This window comes from Pleurodeles waltl, chromosome 8 (assembly GCF_031143425.1).
Source record: "Pleurodeles waltl isolate 20211129_DDA chromosome 8, aPleWal1.hap1.20221129, whole genome shotgun sequence".
NCBI classification, from domain to species: domain Eukaryota; kingdom Metazoa; phylum Chordata; class Amphibia; order Caudata; family Salamandridae; genus Pleurodeles; species Pleurodeles waltl.
This window is the reverse complement of record NC_090447.1, coordinates 354,637,717-354,658,839: the sequence shown is the minus strand read 5'-3', so window position 1 is coordinate 354,658,839 and position 21,123 is coordinate 354,637,717.

Genomic DNA, 21,123 nt, shown 5'->3' with positions numbered 1-21,123 from the left:
AACAGTGAATTCAGTGCCCTGCACTCACCTTTAACCTTGTCACATTTTGTTGACCTTTTTGCCCAGCGCTGAGATCAACATATTTCTGAAATGAGACATGTGCACCTTTTATTTGATGGGTAATATATAAATACTGTTTCTTGGATCTTACCCTCATGGAGCCGATGGTGCAATAAGGCTGTTTGCCTGTAACACGCTTCCAACGAGTACTGATTTTGTAACCAACAACCATACGAAAAGCAAAACTACAAACCCCAGAATGCAATGGTACTGTGTTAAAGCATCAGATATAACTAAGCGGGGCAGCTTTTGCCTCGAAACAGTGACTTATCATGGTCCAACTCTTGCCTTGTCAACAATAGTGTAGCAAGCATGCCTTGGGCAGTGGTTCAAGCAATGAAAATGGCACCTTGGACTGCTGTTGGGGCAGACGTATACAATACTGTTGGGGCTCAAACGGCTCTCCTGGGCACTGGGCCCCTGCTTGTCAATAAGTAATACTGCTTCTAAGCAGATGCCAACTCTTTTCAGTGCAGTGCAAGCAGTAAGATATACATGTCCAAACAGGTGCATAGGGAGAACAAAATGAAAAGTTTTGTGGGACTCTTATTATACAGTCAATATAACTTTCTCTCTTGACAATAAAAACAACTCACTCCATTTCCTCTCCAAAATAGGTACAGTATGTCATATACATTCAAAACTAGTGTAGACGGTGCAGTGATGTGCAACATTTACAGTGATACATATATACAACGGGATGTCTCAAAGTTCCATAAAAACGTAACAGTTCGATACGTATTCACTGATTACTGTCTTCAACTGATTGAATATCAGACAACCCCCTATTGAAATGTTGGCATTTTGACCCTTCGCACAATTTATGTGGCTCTCTTTAGGACATAAACATGCCATCTGCACAACACCTATTGGGACAGAATGTAGAAAGAGGCTATTTTAATACATCCATCAGGTATAACTGTCCTAATGAACCATTACTTCATAAGTAAAGACGTACCTCAAAGCAGTGTACATCATTCATGTGCTGAGATAGTGATTGTTAGTTGGCCTCTGGATCCAAACTAAAGAAAGTAAATAAGTCATAGTAAAGACTCTGAAACTTAGATAATATGGCTTGCATCTTACACCAATATCACCAACCCATGGTGAAAGCTTGTAAGAAACATCTGCTCTTTCCCTTAAACCACGTAATCAGTCCTGTAGGGCAGAGCAATGTTATTGCTACTACTTGTGAACAAGTCTGTGTTACACAATGGTGGGCAATCTATGTGCAAAATGTCTCCTCATGTCATGTAAACATAAGTGGTGAACCAAAAAAAGGAGAAAGGAAAGAGAGCAAACCGTCCATAGTGGAAAGCCAATTAGGGAGAGAATAACAAAACCCCAATGTGAAAGGAGAAAGTATATATACTCAAGATTGATATTACAATGATAGTTATACTAATGGTCAGACCAATAGTCCCTATATTTATACAATCTCCGTTGTAATAAACAAGTAATCCATTAGCATAAAACAAACATTTGTTACAATAGTAATATCATAACAGCAAGATAATTACCACCTGGTAGTCATGTAACCATAAACAAAATATTGTCAAAAAATAATAAGTCATATATTGCAAAGTGTAGAACAATCTCAATCATTGTATACAAAGTTGTAAAATTTTTTAGTAAGATACTCAAAAGAAAATAACTATATACTGAAAGGGAATATTAATATATACAACAAGCCCATTACAGGAAATAATGAAACTCATGGTCAGTATTATGTCCCAACTCGACTGAACGTAAACGACAGATCCAGGCTGCTTCTCTCTGACGTAATTGCAGTTCTCTATTACCCCCCCTGGGATTTGGTGGGATATGGTCAATCCCGTGAAATGAGATTACATCATCATGTTTGTGCATCAATGCCATATGCAATGAAAGCGGATATCGGTTATCATTGTTCTTAATAGCACGTATATGCTCCTGTATTCGGTGTTTGAGCAATCTAATGGTACTACCCACATAAATTTTATTACATGTGCATTTGAGAATATAGATCACAAATTTAGTGTTACAGTTGATAAAACTTTTGATGGTAAAGACCCCTGTATTGTTATAACAGAAAGTGCTAGTTTTATCCAGACCAAAAGCACAGACATTGCATTCATGGCATGTATAAAAGCCCAAAGGCTTGGCTGGGAGCCAAGTGGATACATTAGGTACAGATACATAACTCGGACAGAGAAAATTTCTCAATGTTTTGCCTCTTCGATAGGTAATTCGAGGTGTTTCAGAAAGAGACCCTTTAAGTCCCTGTAAGTCAGTGAGTAGATGCCAATGACGTTTAAGGATTTTGTAAATGCCCTGACTATGGGCCGTATATCTAGTTACGAAGGACAAGCGTGCATTGTGTGAAATCCTTTTATTTTTAGGTTTTAATAACAACGTGTTTTGTCTAGATGTGTTCATAATACGCTGTTCTGCAGTTCGAAGAATCTGGTGGTTATAATCTCTGTTGATAAATCTTTGTTTAACAAGTCTAATTTGTTCACAAAATTGATCTTCAGTACTGCAATTTCTTCGCACACGTACCATTTCACCAAAAGGGATGTTATTAATGGTAGAAGGCGGATGTGCGCTAGTTGCATGTAGAAGGCTATTGCAAGACGTGGATTTCCTATAGAGGACACTCTGTATAGAATTATTATAAATGAAAAATCTTATATCCAAAAACTCAATGCTTTCTCGACTGTAATGCAGGCTGAGTTTCACATTATAAGGATTGTCATTGAGAAATGTGTGGTAAAGGGTGAGTTGTTCAATAGATCCATTCCAAATCAGGATGATATCATCAATGTACCTGCCCCAGAATACAATAAATTCAGTCCAGGGCGAGGCATTTCTACCCCATGCATGTATTTTTTCAAACCAGCCCATAAAGAGGCAGGCGTATGATGGAGCAAATTTGGAACCCATAGCTGTCCCTTGTATTTGTTGAAACCATCTGGTGTTGTGTAGAAATTTATTTTTTGATAAAATGATATCGATCATTTCTAAGAGCATTTGGTTATGCTCGTAATGATCGGCAGAACGAGTATTGAGATATGAAGTAACTGCCAACAGGCCAAAGGGTTTTTGGATACAAGTATACAAGCTATTAACATCCATTGTGACAAATAAAAGGTCATTAGACCATGAGAAATCTTCAAATTTGTTCAAGATGTCCTTACTATCCTGTATAAAGGAGGGTAGATTACAAACAAACTTTTGTAAAAAAAGGTCCACAAATTCTGATATTCTTTCAGTAGGGGAATCAATCCCAGATATGATCGGTCTGCCTGGAGGAAAGGTACCCTCCTTATGGATTTTTGGGAGAATATAGATACACGGATATCTGGGATATTTGACAAGTAAATATTTTAACTCACTATCAGATAGTAAGCCCTGTTCGTGCCACCCCCATAGCTTGTTATTAATATATTCAGTCAGTTCATAAATGGGGTTACTGGTAAGACTTTTGTAGCATGTTGTGTCTGCTAACTGCCTATCAATTTCCTGCATGTTGTCACTTGTATTCATAATAACTACATTCCCACCTTTGTCCGCCTCACGAATAACAATTGATCGATCAGTCATGAGACTGGTGAGAGCCTTCCGTTCTCCAATGGACAGATTGTCAATTCTCCGCCTGTTAGTATTGGAAACACCTAAGAATTTGAATAGATCCGAAGATACCTTGTTAGCAAATAAATCAATATTGCTATGTACAGTAGTAGGGATAAATTTGGACCGTGGTCTGAGACCACTAGTCGTATTTAGGTCCTCCTTAATTCCTAAATCTATCCTAATGTCTTCAATGTCAATCTCACCATCGTTTTGTAAGGACATCAACAGTTGAATATCATGCAGATCCGATATTGATTCAGTCACTGTATGTGTTCCTTCAGTAGTGGTATCAATAGTCATAGAAATGGGAGTTTCACAATTAGGGGTCCCCCCAGTATGGGAGGAGAAATAATTCTTCAGTTTTAATAGACGAGTAAATTTAAATAGGTCAACAAAAATTTCTACCTGATCATTAGTTTGTGTTGGACAAAATCCTAAGCCTTTACTGAGTAGGTTACACTCCGAAACATCTAAATGGCGATTGGATAGATTAACAATAATCAAGTTACCTCCATGTTCATTGCTATTGGGGGCGATAGATGCTAGTCTTTCTTTGAACGAGTTCGAACCCCCTGTTTTTCTAGACTTTTTTCTCCATTGTTTCCCACCCCTTCTGGTCTTATTTCTCTTCGATTTGTTTTTGTTCCAAGGCGTAGTCGTTCCATTTCGACTAAAAAACTATTAGCAGAGCTGTAGGAAGCTTGCTTTGAAGGCTCACTCATCTTTGAGGTGCTACTATCTATAGAAGACATAGAGCCACCACTGGAAAGATCAGTGTCACTTGTGAATGTGTCCCTATTGGTACCTAGTCCAGAGACCTTAACATTATCATACTTGCGGGCAAAGGTATAAATTCTGCCAAGTTTGTAATCGAGGTCGTCACGCTTGACCTTACGTAGTTTTTTATCGCGAAGATAAATTTGATAGTCCTCAACTATCTTGTGAAGAATCTCATAGTTCTTTTTTATTAAGTCCTTTTGAGGGACTTCGTCAATTTCCTTTTCTAATATTTCAATATCACCCTGCAGTGTAGCGACCTTTTTATCAGTGTGTTTAATTAAAATACGCATCATATTAAATGATGCATTTTGCAAGTTGTCCTCCCAGTCCTTGAGTGCTTCATCATCTAGGTCCTCGTAGGTGGCGTATTTTAATTAAACACATTGATAAAAAGGTCGCTAAACTGCAGGGTGATATTGAAATATTAGAAAAGGAAATTGACGAAGTCCCTCAAAAGGACTTAATAAAAATGCAACGCATGACACAGAGCTTACCTCTCTACAGCCCTTCAATGCCATGTGAGTGTTTGGTGATATCCAGTGTATGGCAGTGGTGTAACGATGCTTGAGTCTCCCCAACTGCAAAGTACGAGGGCCCCCTTGCCCTGGCTCAGTCAGGAGCTCTCAGGCAAGGGTACTGCGCTGAGGGGGCCCCACCTAGGGCTCGCACCGCAGCAGCTGGGGTGGCTAAGGTTAAGCCACTGATGCTGCCGTTGTCACTGCCTCTGAGGATGCAGTCTGCATCCCTGTGTAAGGGAAGCCATCATTTATCAGCAGTCACTCCGCCCTTTCTCATTCCTTCCTGGATTGGATTGGACGATGAAGCCGCCCTGGGCGCGATGCTGATGAAAGAGGTGAGGTTTTTGTGAGGCCTATACAACAGCACAAGTAAGCAGATAGTGCCAGCTGAGCACTGACCTCGAAAAGTTTCTTTTTCTTGTCATTTGTTTCATCTCCTCTTTCGTCTCTCGCTCTGTCTTATTCTCCAGTTCCAGGTTTCATGTTTATGTTCCATTGATATTCCATGTATTCCTATTAATACTCCTCATCTAACACCTGCTTTACTTCTGTTCCTCTAGTGCAGCTTCTGGCCACTATATCCCCTTTCCTTCATCTCTATTGTGTCACTTACCCATCCTCATCTTCTTTATCCTTCCTGGCTGTAAATTCTCGCAGAGTGTTTACACTACGCTCACTTATTAGAGGCAATGATCAGTTAGGTATTTCTATGCCAACATACAGCTAATGTGAGAAGGGAAAAGTATGTTTCTGCCTAGTGCTGCCTCTGCAATATCGAGGCACATGCAAAAGGAGTACATAAGGTGCACATTTTTAGAGTGCCTTGCACAATATTTGAAGATAAAGAGAGGAACATGAAAATCTCTTCCTTTAAAAAGGGCACATCTTGCATGAGAAGTTTGATGTTAATTCTTGCAGAACTGATATTTTTATTTTATCTCTAATGCACTTTATACAGAACTTATTAAAATGCATTGATTACTGTCCAATCAAGGTAGTTGCTTGGAACATCTGTGGAGCGATGTAGGGTTAGGTTATGTCAATACTGAACTGCCTTCTCATTTACCCTGGTGTCCAGCGGTGATTCAGTTCAAAGTGTGGTCACCAGCACAGGCAGAAGAAGGAGCCCTAGTCTAGCTGAGCACACCACTTGGACAGTGAGCACCCGTGGGTATTGGGTCAGGACACCTGATAGTCATATTTGATTGGAATCGTTGTTACCATGAAATCTTCAACACTATATTAAAATTTGTTTTGCATGTAATTTGCCTGGGAACAAAATTACTAAATACATCATTTGCATCCTTTTTTTTAGAAAAGAGACTTCTTGGGATGAAAGCTCTCTAGCCCAAGGCCTGCACCACAATTGGAAGAGTAGGCTTGCTTCTTAAACTCTAATTCTTTTATATATTTCATGATAATTTATTCAGAAATGCCTCTACAAACTATGGCTGTCATGTTTCTCAGGAAGATGGGCTAAGGGAGTGAGTACAGGCTGTTATTAAACACAATGGCGTACTGTGATTGATTTTAAACTCACAGTTTTAAAAGGTCACCAGCCGCCACTGGTAGTGGCAGCTCCTCCTTTAGGGTGATGGAGCTTCTCCTGCCACCCCATTGGAAGCGCAGCAAATGTAAATAAAAAGGTCATTACCATTTTATTATAATGTGCTACAGGGTCCCGGACCAGCCCAGGTGTGATGGCAGGGGAGGAGCCACTCTGTTGATTGGCAGCAGGTAAGACGCGGCCTAAAGTTTAAAGTGCATATGCCCGATTGGCTGTCTGTCTAACGACAGCCAGCCCAACATGCACTCTTCAAGACCTTTCCAACCTGACTTTTATTAGACAGTCAGGTGGAGCATAGACACAGGCTCCCAGTCTTAAAAGGAGCACTGGGTTACCCTGCTCCAACCAATCCTGGCACTTCTGTCATGCTGATTACTATTATAAAAAGCATGAGAGCAGCTCCTGGATTGGTTAGTTGGATCTTCTCTGGGCCCCCATGTACTGAACATGAGGTAATAAAGAATGGCAAACTAAGGACATACTGTGCATAGCTGCATTCTAGTAATTAAATTTTAAAATGTTAACCTATAATTATAACTTCAAAACATTAAGGCCAGTGATTAAGTTCCTGTTTATATTGCATTTGTTTTACTTAATTTTGCATTGTTGGCATTTCCTAAAAGTGTTAGCTATTCCCAGGATGATGTTTCTATATTTTTTGATGTAGCTCATTACTCTTGTACAGTGCATACTTTGAACTAAGTCACACTACATGTTTATGACAGGCCACAATTGAGAGCTCTAGAGCTCAGGCAGAAGGCACTGCGAGTTTGTCACAGTTCCTGTCAGAGGATCAAAAAGTTGCTCAGAATACATGTCCTTCCAATCCTTGGCCCCTCAGCAAAGAGCACAGGGGAGAGGTCTAGTGGGCACGTATTCCAGTTGTAATTGTGATTCTGTGCAAATGGGTGTAATGGGGCCCCATCATGGGGGTACACAGTTTTCAAAATGACAACATGGCGAAAGTAAACGAAAATGCAGTGCTCCCTACTTAAAAATTATCCTAAATTTTATGCCCCACCACTTTCAAATGATGCCAACCACCAGTGTGTGTGCCCAAGGCAGAGTGTGAGCAGGGCTCAGGGAGAAAGAAAGATGACTTGTTGGCATGCAAACCTCATTCAGCCAGCTTCTTTACATTCTGTGTGGCTCCACCCATAGTCGCCTTGTGGTATGCAGTTGATATGCTCTGATTGGGCTGTGCAGCATTTTGTTGGAAATCATGGGCATTCTCTTTTATTTGCTGCCCAGACAGAAGGGCGCCACCAGTGATTAATTTGAGCCGGTGTTTCCGGTGCTTGGCACAAGCACCTAATTGCCACTACTGGCTCTATTGGCAGTCCACTGCATGATGGCGATCTCTGTCTAATTTTGAGATGAGCACAACAACTGTGTTCAATAAGTCAATATACATTCAAGAAAGAACAATGCCTGCCATTTGTCATTATTATAGCTTTGGTAGCCACTAGTGGTCTGAATTGTCACACTTGTGGGAGTGCGATGGTTAGTAGTGGTGTGGATACTGTCATTGGCGAAGCTAACAGGGGCAAAGGGTGGTGCAGATTGCAGTGGCTGCTCAAAAAAGGAACTGGCACTTACTTTTGAATTTACAATTTAAGCACTAGGCACCATCTTGCTCCCAAAGCACCACTGTGATCATGGCCATAGTGACCTAGCAGCCCATGTATAGAGCAGAGAAGTCCGGACGTAAGCAGCACGCAAGCACAAGCAGAGCAGCACTGACAGGTGCAGCACTCTGCACTTGGGACCAGACAGGCACTCAATTTAATGTGACCCAGCAGTGATACGACATGCCAAGGGGCTTAAACTCGAATTTCTCCAGCTATGCGAGCAGCAAAGCCAACCATCTAACCAGACAGCCATGCAAAACCTTCCTCTCAATTACCCTCCAAGTTCAAGAAAGTTTTTTCAGTGCACCGTGACCGGCCCTTGTCATTGCGCGCCACAGTTCACTCAGGGCCAGATGTACAAAAATGCAATTTTACAATTCTTAAATAGCGACTTCATAGAAATGGCTATTTAAAATTGCTAAATGCAATGTACAAAGATACCAATTTCCTAATACCAAGTCCTACAAAGTAGGAATCGCTATTAGGATATCGTTATTAAGAAATCCTATTTCATTTGAGTCAATGGGCTGGTTTTGCATTTCCAAAATTTTGATTTATTTTAGGAAATGCTAAACCAAGGATGGCAATGGGCAAAAGGCCCCCCTGGTGCACCCCAAAATTGGGGTGCACCTGTAGAGTACATATATACCCAAGGGATATGTGTGCGCTCTATTGCAATAAAAAAAACACTTTGGGGTGCTTTTTTAAACAATTGCTGTGGTTACCATTGATTTCAAGTCAATGGTAAGTGCATCTCCTAAATACCCAAGTCGCATTTAGGAAATGCATGGTACAACAGAATAGGAATCACAAATACGAAATCCCTATTTACGATTTCCCATTCTGGGAATCGCAGGTTGCGATTTCTACAGGGCTGAAATAGCAATTTGTGATTCCTTTAAGGGCTTTGTACATTAGAAAAGCCCATTTTACATTTCTTAACAGTCCGATATAGCGATTCAGACCATTAAGAAATGCAAACTGGCCTTGTACATCTTTGCCGTCAGATTCTTAGATCACCACACATATTAGGCATGAGACCAGTTGGTGTTCATAAAGAACTCGCACTCACCCACTGTCAGCAGCCAAGGCCTATGCTGTAAAGTAATCAAGTGTGCTGCATTTGCAGATCTTGCTGTTGTGCTACAGTGTTTCTGATTCTGGTTCTACTTACTGAAGACAAGAATGCAACAACAGTTAATGTAGAAAATCCATAGGCCTATTCAGTTACCTGATGCTAATATATCATGTATAGGAAGTGAGCCCAATTAACAGAACCCATCCAAAAAGGGCATTTTTAGAGATCCAATTCGACATACATTACAGAACCCAATAAATGATGGGACAGACAAGAAACTAAAAAGTATGATGATTCAGAGAAGACTGAGTGATGAGGTCAATGTTGGATTGCTACAGATTCCCAGGCAGTGTATACGCTGCTAGGAGCTATATCTGTTTCTAAGTCTTAAAGACATTCCACACATTCCTAAACTTCTGAATTACTAGTAAATCAGCCCATGAACGAGGAACTTCCCCCTTAGTCCACATTAAAAACACGTTTTAAATTAGTGGTGCTTCAGTAAATCAAACAGTGAATTCAGTGCCCTGCACTCACCTTTAACCTTGTCACATTTTGTTGACCTTTTTGCCCAGCGCTGAGATCAACATATTTCTGAAATGAGACATGTGCACCTTTTATTTGATGGGTAATATATAAATACTGTTTCTTGGATCTTACCCTCATGGAGCCGATGGTGCAATAAGGCTGTTTGCCTGTAACACGCTTCCAACGAGTACTGATTTTGTAACCAACAACCATACGAAAAGCAAAACTACAAACCCCAGAATGCAATGGTACTGTGTTAAAGCATCAGATATAACTAAGCGGGGCAGCTTTTGCCTCGAAACAGTGACTTATCATGGTCCAACTCTTGCCTTGTCAACAATAGTGTAGCAAGCATGCCTTGGGCAGTGGTTCAAGCAATGAAAATGGCACCTTGGACTGCTGTTGGGGCAGACTTATACAATACTGTTGGGGCTCAAACGGCTCTCCTGGGCACTGGGCCCCTGCTTGTCAATAAGTAATACTGCTTCTAAGCAGATGCCAACTCTTTTCAGTGCAGTGCAAGCAGTAAGATATACATGTCCAAACAGGTGCATAGGGAGAACAAAATGAAAAGTTTTGTGGGACTCTTATTATACAGTCAATATAACTTTCTCTCTTGACAATAAAAACAACTCACTCCATTTCCTCTCCAAAATAGGTACAGTATGTCATATACATTCAAAACTAGTGTAGACGGTGCAGTGATGTGCAACATTTACAGTGATACATATATACAACGGGATGTCTCAAAGTTCCATAAAAACGTAACAGTTCGATACGTATTCACTGATTACTGTCTTCAACTGATTGAATATCAGACAACCCCCTATTGAAATGTTGGCATTTTGACCCTTCGCACAATTTATGTGGCTCTCTTTAGGACATAAACATGCCATCTGCACAACACCTATTGGGACAGAATGTAGAAAGAGGCTATTTTAATACATCCATCAGGTATAACTGTCCTAATGAACCATTACTTCATAAGTAAAGACGTACCTCAAAGCAGTGTACATCATTCATGTGCTGAGATAGTGATTGTTAGTTGGCCTCTGGATCCAAATTAAAGAAAGTAAATAAGTCATAGTAAAGACTCTGAAACTTAGATAATATGGCTTGCATCTTACACCAATATCACCAACCCATGGTGAAGGCTTGTAAGAAACATCTGCTCTTTCCCTTAAACCACGTAATCAGTCCTGTAGGGCAGAGCAATGTTATTGCTACTACTTGTGAACAAGTCTGTGTTACACAATGGTGGGCAATCTATGTGCAAAATGTCTCCTCATGTCATGTAAACATAAGTGGTAAACCAAAAAAAGGAGAAAGGAAAGAGAGCAAACCGTCCATAGTGGAAAGCCAATTAGGGAGAGAATAACAAAACCCCAATGTGAAAGGAGAAAGTATATATACTCAAGATTGATATTACAATGATAGTTATACTAATGGTCAGACCAATAGTCCCTATATTTATACAATCTCCGTTGTAATAAACAAGTAATCCATTAGCATAAAACAAACATTTGTTACAATAGTAATATCATAACAGCAAGATAATTACCACCTGGTAGTCATGTAACCATAAACAAAATACTGTCAAAAAATAATAAGTCATATATTGCAAAGTGTAGAACAATCTCAATCATTGTATACAAAGTTGTAACATTTTTTAGTAAGATACTCAAAAGAAAATAACTATATACTGAAAGGGAATATTAATATATACAAGAAGCCCATTACAGGAAATAATGAAACTCATGGTCAGTATTATGTCCCAACTCGACTGAACGTAAACGACAGATCCAGGCTGCTTCTCTCTGACGTAATTGCAGTTCTCTATTACCCCCCCTGGGATTTGGTGGGATATGGTCAATCCCGTGAAATGAGATTACATCATCATGTTTGTGCATCAATGCCATATGCAATGAAAGCGGATATCGGTTATCATTGTTCTTAATAGCACGTATATGCTCCTGTATTCGGTGTTTGAGCAATCTAATGGTACTACCCACATAAATTTTATTACATGTGCATTTGAGAATATAGATCACAAATTTAGTGTTACAGTTGATAAAACTTTTGATGGTAAAGACCCCTGTATTGTTATAACAGAAAGTGCTAGTTTTATCCAGACCAAAAGCACAGACATTGCATTCATGGCATGTATAAAAGCCCAAAGGCTTGGCTGGGAGCCAAGTGGATACATTAGGTACAGATACATAACTCGGACAGAGAAAATTTCTCAATGTTTTGCCTCTTCGATAGGTAATTCGAGGTGTTTCAGAAAGAGACCCTTTAAGTCCCTGTAAGTCAGTGAGTAGATGCCAATGACGTTTAAGGATTTTGTAAATGCCCTGACTATGGGCCGTATATCTAGTTACGAAGGACAAGCGTGCATTGTGTGAAATCCTTTTATTTTTAGGTTTTAATAACAACGTGTTTTGTCTAGATGTGTTCATAATACGCTGTTCTGCAGTTCGAAGAATCTGGTGGTAATAATCTCTGTTGATAAATCTTTGTTTAACAAGTCTAATTTGTTCACAAAATTGATCTTCAGTACTGCAATTTCTTCGCACACGTACCATTTCACCAAAAGGGATGTTATTAATGGTAGAAGGCGGATGTGCGCTAGTTGCATGTAGAAGGCTATTGCAAGACGTGGATTTCCTATAGAGGACACTCTGTATAGAATTATTATAAATGAAAAATCTTATATCCAAAAACTCAATGCTTTCTCGACTGTAATGCAGGCTGAGTTTCACATTATAAGGATTGTCATTGAGAAATGTGTGGTAAAGGGTGAGTTGTTCAATAGATCCATTCCAAATCAGGATGATATCATCAATGTACCTGCCCCAGAATACAATAAATTCAGTCCAGGGCAAGGCATTTCTACCCCATGCATGTATTTTTTCAAACCAGCCCATAAAGAGGCAGGCGTATGATGGAGCAAATTTGGAACCCATAGCTGTCCCTTGTATTTGTTGAAACCATCTGGTGTTGTGTAGAAAATAATTTTTTGATAAAATGATATCGATCATTTCTAAGAGCATTTGGTTATGCTCGTAATGATCGGACGAACGAGTATTGAGATATGAAGTAACTGCCAACAGGCCAAAGGGTTTTTGGATACAAGTATACAAGCTATTAACATCCATTGTGACAAATAAAAGGTCATTAGACCATGAGAAATCTTCAAATTTGTTCAAGATGTCCTTACTATCCTGTATAAAGGAGGGTAGATTACAAACAAACTTTTGTAAAAAAAGGTCCACAAATTCTGATATTCTTTCAGTAGGGGAATCAATCCCAGATATGATCGGTCTGCCTGGAGGAAAGGTACCCTCCTTATGGATTTTTGGGAGAATATAGATACACGGATATCTGGGATATTTGACAAGTAAATATTTAAACTCACTATCAGATAGTAAGCCCTGTTCGTGCCACCCCCATAGCTTGTTATTAATATATTCAGTCAGTTCATAAATGGGGTTACTGGTAAGACTTTTGTAGCATGTTGTGTCTGCTAACTGCCTATCAATTTCCTGCATGTAGTCACTTGTATTCATAATAACTACATTCCCACCTTTGTCCGCCTCACGAATAACAATTGATCGATCAGTCATGAGACTGGTGAGAGCCTTCCGTTCTCCAATGGACAGATTGTCAATTCTCCGCCTGTTAGTATTGGAAACACCTAAGAATTTGAATAGATCCGAAGATACCTTGTTAGCAAATAAATCAATATTGCTATGTACAGTAGTAGGGATAAATTTGGACCGTGGTCTGAGACCACTAGTCGTATTTAGGTCCTCCTTAATTCCTAAATCTATCCTAATGTCTTCAATGTCAATCTCACCATCGTTTTGTAAGGACATCAACAGTTGAATATCATGCAGATCCGATATTGATTCAGTCACTGTATGTGTTCCTTCAGTAGTGGTATCAATAGTCATAGAAATGGGAGTTTCACAATTAGGGGTCCCCCCAGTATGGGAGGAGAAATAATTCTTCAGTTTTAATAGACGAGTAAATTTAAATAGGTCAACAAAAATTTCTACCTGATCATTAGTTTGTGTTGGACAAAATCCTAAGCCTTTACTGAGTAGGTTACACTCCGAAACATCTAAATGGCGATTGGATAGATTAACAATAATCAAGTTACCTCCATGTTCATTGCTATTGGGGGCGATAGATGCTAGTCTTTCTTTGAACGAGTTCGAACCCCCTGTTTTTCTAGACTTTTTTCTCCATTGTTTCCCACCGCTTCTGGTCTTATTTCTCTTCGATTTGTTTTTGTTCCAAGGCGTAGTCGTTCCATTTCGACTAAAAAACTGTTAGCAGAGCTGTAGGAAGCTTGCTTTGAAGGCTCACTCATCTTTGAGGTGCTACTATCTATAGAAGACATAGAGCCACCACTGGAAAGATCAGTGTCACTTGTGAATGTGTCCCTATTGGTACCTAGTCCAGAGACCTTAACATTATCATACTTGCGGGCAAAGGTATAAATTCTGCCAAGTTTGTAATCGAGGTCGTCACGCTTGACCTTACGTAGTTTTTTATCGCGAAGATAAATTTGATAGTCCTCAACTATCTTGTGAAGAATCTCATAGTTCTTTTTTATTAAGTCCTTTTGAGGGACTTCGTCAATTTCCTTTTCTAATATTTCAATATCACCCTGCAGTGTAGCGACCTTTTTATCAGTGTGTTTAATTAAAATACGCATCATATTAAATGATGCATTTTGCAAGTTGTCCTCCCAGTCCTTGAGTGCTTCATCATCTAGGTCCTCGTAGGTGGCGTATTTTAATTAAACACATTGATAAAAAGGTCGCTAAACTGCAGGGTGATATTGAAATATTAGAAAAGGAAATTGACGAAGTCCCTCAAAAGGACTTAATAAAAATGAAACGCATGACACAGAGCTTACCTCTCTACAGCCCTTCAATGCCATGTGAGTGTTTGGTGATATCCAGTGTATGGCAGTGGTGTAACGATGCTTGAGTCTCCCCAACTGCAAAGTACGAGGGCCCCCTTGCCCTGGCTCAGTCAGGAGCTCTCAGGCAAGGGTACTGCGCTGAGGGGGCCCCACCTAGGGCTCGCACCGCAGCAGCTGGGGTGGCTAAGGTTAAGCCACTGATGCTGCTGTTGTCACTGCCTCTGAGGATGCAGTCTGCATCCCTGTGTAAGGGAAGCCATCATTTATCAGCAGTCACTCCGCCCTTTCTCATTCCTTCCTGGATTGGATTGGACGATGAAGCCGCCCTGGGCGCGATGCTGATGAAAGAGGTGAGGTTTTTGTGAGGCCTATACAACAGCACAAGTAAGCAGATAGTGCCAGCTGAGCACTGACCTCGAAAAGTTTCTTTTTCTTGTCATTTGTTTCATCTCCTCTTTCGTCTCTCGCTCTGTCTTATTCTCCAGTTCCAGGTTTCATGTTTATGTTCCATTGATATTCCATGTATTCCTATTAATACTCCTCATCTAACACCTGCTTTACTTCTGTTCCTCTAGTGCAGCTTCTGGCCACTATATCCCCTCTCCTTCATCTCTATTGTGTCACTTACACATCCTCATCTTCCTTATCCTTCCTGGCTGTAAATTCTCGCAGAGTGTTTACACTACGCTCACTTATTAGAGGCAATGATCAGTTAGGTATTTCTATGCCAACATACAGCTAATGTGAGAAGGGAAAAGTATGTTTCTGCCTAGTGCTGCCTCTGCAATATCGAGGCACATGCAAAAGGAGTACATAAGGTGCACATTTTTAGAGTGCCTTGCACAATATTTGAAGATAAAGAGAGGAACATGAAAATCTCTTCCTTTAAAAAGGGCACATCTTGCATGAGAAGTTTGATGTTAATTCTTGCAGAACTGATATTTTTATTTTATCTCTAATGCACTTTATACAGAACTTATTAAAATGCATTGATTACTGTCCAATCAAGGTAGTTGCTTGGAACATCTGTGGAGCGATGTAGGGTTAGGTTATGTCAATACTGAACTGCCTTCTCATTTACCCTGGTGTCCAGCGGTGATTCAGTTCAAAGTGTGGTCACCAGCACAGGCAGAAGAAGGAGCCCTAGTCTAGCTGAGCACACCACTTGGACAGTGAGCACCCGTGGGTATTGGGTCAGGACACCTGATAGTCATATTTGATTGGAATCGTTGTTACCATGAAATCTTCAACACTATATTAAAATTTGTTTTGCATGTAATTTGCCTGGGAACAAAATTACTAAATACATCATTTGCATCCTTTTTTTTAGAAAAGAGACTTCTTGGGATGAAAGCTCTCTAGCCCAAGGCCTGCACCACAATTGGAAGAGTAGGCTTGCTTCTTAAACTCTAATTCTTTTATATATTTCATGATAATTTATTCAGAAATGCCTCTACAAACTATGGCTGTCATGTTTCTCAGGAAGATGGGCTAAGGGAGTGAGTACAGGCTGTTATTAAACACAATGGCGTACTGTGATTGATTTTAAACTCACAGTTTTAAAAGGTCACCAGCCGCCACTGGTAGTGGCAGCTCCTCCTTTAGGGTGATGGAGCTTCTCCTGCCACCCCATTGGAAGCGCAGCAAATGTAAATAAAAAGGTCATTACCATTTTATTATAATGTGCTACAGGGTCCCGGACCAGCCCAGGTGTGATGGCAGGGGAGGAGCCACTCTGTTGATTGGCAGCAGGTAAGACGCGGCCTAAAGTTTAAAGTGCGTATGCCCGATTGGCTGTCTGTCTAACGACAGCCAGCCCAACATGCACTCTTCAAGACCTTTCCAACCTGACTTTTATTAGACAGTCAGGTGGAGCATAGACACAGGCTCCCAGTCTTAAAAGGAGCACTGGGTTACCCTGCTCCAACCAATCCTGGCACTTCTGTCATGCTGATTACTATTATAAAAAGCATGAGAGCAGCTCCTGGATTGGTTAGTTGGATCTTCTCTGGGCCCCCATGTACTGAACATGAGGTAATAAAGAATGGCAAACTAAGGACATACTGTGCATAGCTGCATTCTAGTAATTAAATTTAAAAATGTTAACCTATAATTATAACTTCAAAACATTAAGGCCAGTGATTAAGTTCCTGTTTATATTGCATTTGTTTTACTTAATTTTGCATTGTTGGCATTTCCTAAAAGTGTTAGCTATTCCCAGGATGATGTTTCTATATTTTTTGATGTAGCTCATTACTCTTGTACAGTGCATACTTTGAACTAAGTCACACTACATGTTTATGACAGGCCACAATTGAGAGCTCTAGAGCTCAGGCAGAAGGCACTGCGAGTTTGTCACAGTTCCTGTCAGAGGATCAAAAAGTTGCTCAGAATACATGTCCTTCCAATCCTTGGCCCCTCAGCAAAGAGCACAGGGGAGAGGTCTAGTGGGCACGTATTCCAGTTGTAATTGTGATTCTGTGCAAATGGGTGTAATGGGGCCCCATCATGGGGGTACACAGTTTTCAAAATGACAACATGGCGAAAGTAAACGAAAATGCAGTGCTCCCTACTTAAAAATTATCCTAAATTTTATGCCCCACCACTTTCAAATGATGCCAACCACCAGTGTGTGTGCCCAAGGCAGAGTGTGAGCAGGGCTCAGGGAGAAAGAAAGATGACTTGTTGGCATGCAAACCTCATTCAGCCAGCTTCTTTACATTCTGTGTGGCTCCACCCATAGTCGCCTTGTGGTATGCAGTTGATATGCTCTGATTGGGCTGTGCAGCATTTTGTTGGAAATCATGGGCATTCTCTTTTATTTGCTGCCCAGACAGAAGGGCGCCACCAGTGATTAATTTGAGCCGGTGTTTCCGGTGCTTGGCACAAGCACCTAATTGCCACTACTGGCTCTATTGGCAGTCCACTGCATGATGGCGATCTCTGTCTAATTTTGAGATGAGCACAACAACTGTGTTCAATAAGTCAATATACATTCAAGAAAGAACAATGCCTGCCATTTGTCATTATTATAGCTTTGGTAGCCACTAGTGGTCTGAATTGTCACACTTGTGGGAGTGCGATGGTTAGTAGTGGTGTGGATACTGTCATTGGCGAAGCTAACAGGGGCAAAGGGTGGTGCAGATTGCAGTGGCTGCTCAAAAAAGGAACTGGCACTTACTTTTGAATTTACAATTTAAGCACTAGGCACCATCTTGCTCCCAAAGCACCACTGTGATCATGGCCATAGTGACCTAGCAGCCCATGTATAGAGCAGAGAAGTCCGGACGTAAGCAGCACGCAAGCACAAGCAGAGCAGCACTGACAGGTGCAGCACTCTGCACTTGGGACCAGACAGGCACTCAATTTAATGTGACCCAGCAGTGATACGACATGCCAAGGGGCTTAAACTCGAATTTCTCCAGCTATGCGAGCAGCAAAGCCAACCATCTAACCAGACAGCCATGCAAAACCTTCCTCTCAATTACCCTCCAAGTTCAAGAAAGTTTTTTCAGTGCACCGTGACCGGCCCTTGTCATTGCGCGCCACAGTTCACTCAGGGCCAGATGTACAAAAATGCAATTTTACAATTCTTAAATAGCGACTTCATAGAAATGGCTATTTAAAATTGCTAAATGCAATGTACAAAGATACCAATTTCCTAATACCAAGTCCTACAAAGTAGGAATCGCTATTAGGATATCGTTATTAAGAAATCCTATTTCATTTGAGTCAATGGGCTGGTTTTGCATTTCCAAAATTTTGATTTATTTTAGGAAATGCTAAACCAAGGATGGCAATGGGCAAAAGGCCCCCCTGGTGCACCCCAAAATTGGGGTGCACCTGTAGAGTACATATATACCCAAGGGATATGTGTGCGCTCTATTGCAATAAAAAAAACACTTTGGGGTGCTTTTTTAAACAATTGCTGTGGTTACCATTGATTTCAAGTCAATGGTAAGTGCATCTCCTAAATACCCAAGTCGCATTTAGGAAATGCATGGTACAACAGAATAGGAATCACAAATACGAAATCCCTATTTACGATTTCCCATTCTGGGAATCGCAGGTTGCGATTTCTACAGGGCTGAAATAGCAATTTGTGATTCCTTTAAGGGCTTTGTACATTAGAAAAGCCCATTTTACATTTCTTAACAGTCCGATATAGCGATTCAGACCATTAAGAAATGCAAACTGGCCTTGTACATCTTTGCCGTCAGATTCTTAGATCACCACACATATTAGGCATGAGACCAGTTGGTGTTCATAAAGAACTCGCACTCACCCACTGTCAGCAGCCAAGGCCTATGCTGTAAAGTAATCAAGTGTGCTGCATTTGCAGATCTTGCTGTTGTGCTACAGTGTTTCTGATTCTGGTTCTACTTACTGAAGACAAGAATGCAACAACAGTTAATGTAGAAAATCCATAGGCCTATTCAGTTACCTGATGCTAATATATCATGTATAGGAAGTGAGCCCAATTAACAGAACCCATCCAAAAAGGGCATTTTTAGAGATCCAATTCGACATACATTACAGAACCCAATAAATGATGGGACAGACAAGAAACTAAAAAGTATGATGATTCAGAGAAGACTGAGTGATGAGGTCAATGTTGGATTGCTACAGATTCCCAGGCAGTGTATACGCTGCTAGGAGCTATATCTGTTTCTAAGTCTTAAAGACATTCCACACATTCCTAAACTTCTGAATTACTAGTAAATCAGCCCATGAACGAGGAACTTCCCCCTTAGTCCACATTAAAAACACGTTTTAAATTAGTGGTGCTTCAGTAAATCAAACAGTGAATTCAGTGCCCTGCACTCACCTTTAACCTTGTCACATTTTGTTGACCTTTTTGCCCAGCGCTGAGATCAACATATTTCTGAAATGAGACATGTGCACCTTTTATTTGATGGGTAATATATAAATACTGTTTCTTGGATCTTACCCTCATGGAGCCGATGGTGCAATAAGGCTGTTTGCCTGTAACACGCTTCCAACGAGTACTGATTTTGTAACCAACAACCATACGAAAAGCAAAACTACAAACCCCAGAATGCAATGGTACTGTGTTAAAGCATCAGATATAACTAAGCGGGGCAGCTTTTGCCTCGAAACAGTGACTTATCATGGTCCAACTCTTGCCTTGTCAACAATAGTGTAGCAAGCATGCCTTGGGCAGTGGTTCAAGCAATGAAAATGGCACCTTGGACTGCTGTTGGGGCAGACTTATACAATACTGTTGGGGCTCAAACGGCTCTCCTGGGCACTGGGCCCCTGCTTGTCAATAAGTAATACTGCTTCTAAGCAGATGCCAACTCTTTTCAGTGCAGTGCAAGCAGTAAGATATACATGTCCAAACAGGTGCATAGGGAGAACAAAATGAAAAGTTTTGTGGGACTCTTATTATACAGTCAATATAACTTTCTCTCTTGACAATAAAAACAACTCACTCCATTTCCTCTCCAAAATAGGTACAGTATGTCATATACATTCAAAACTAGTGTAGACGGTGCAGTGATGTGCAACATTTACAGTGATACATATATACAACGGGATGTCTCAAAGTTCCATAAAAACGTAACAGTTCGATACGTATTCACTGATTACTGTCTTCAACTGATTGAATATCAGACAACCCCCTATTGAAATGTTGGCATTTTGACCCTTCGCACAATTTATGTGGCTCTCTTTAGGACATAAACATGCCATCTGCACAACACCTATTGGGACAGAATGTAGAAAGAGGCTATTTTAATACATCCATCAGGTATAACTGTCCTAATGAACCATTACTTCATAAGTAAAGACGTACCTCAAAGCAGTGTACATCATTCATGTGCTGAGATAGTGATTGTTAGTTGGCCTCTGGATCCAAATTAAAGAAAGTAAATAAGTCATAGTAAAGACTCTGAAACTTAGATAATATGGCTTGCATCTTACACCAATATCACCAACCCATGGTGAAGGCTTGTAAGAAACATCTGCTCTTTCCCTTAAACCACGTAATCAGTCCTGTAGGGCAGAGCAATGTTATTGCTACTACTTGTGAACAAGTCTGTGTTACACAATGGTGGGCAATCTATGTGCAAAATGTCTCCTCATGTCATGTAAACATAAGTGGTAAACCAAAAAAAGGAGAAAGGAAAGAGAGCAAACCGTCCATAGTGGAAAGCCAATTAGGGAGAGAATAACAAAACCCCAATGTGAAAGGAGAAAGTATATATACTCAAGATTGATATTACAATGATAGTTATACTAATGGTCAGACCAATAGTCCCTATATTTATACAATCTCCGTTGTAATAAACAAGTAATCCATTAGCATAAAACAAACATTTGTTACAATAGTAATATCATAACAGCAAGATAATTACCACCTGGTAGTCATGTAACCATAAACA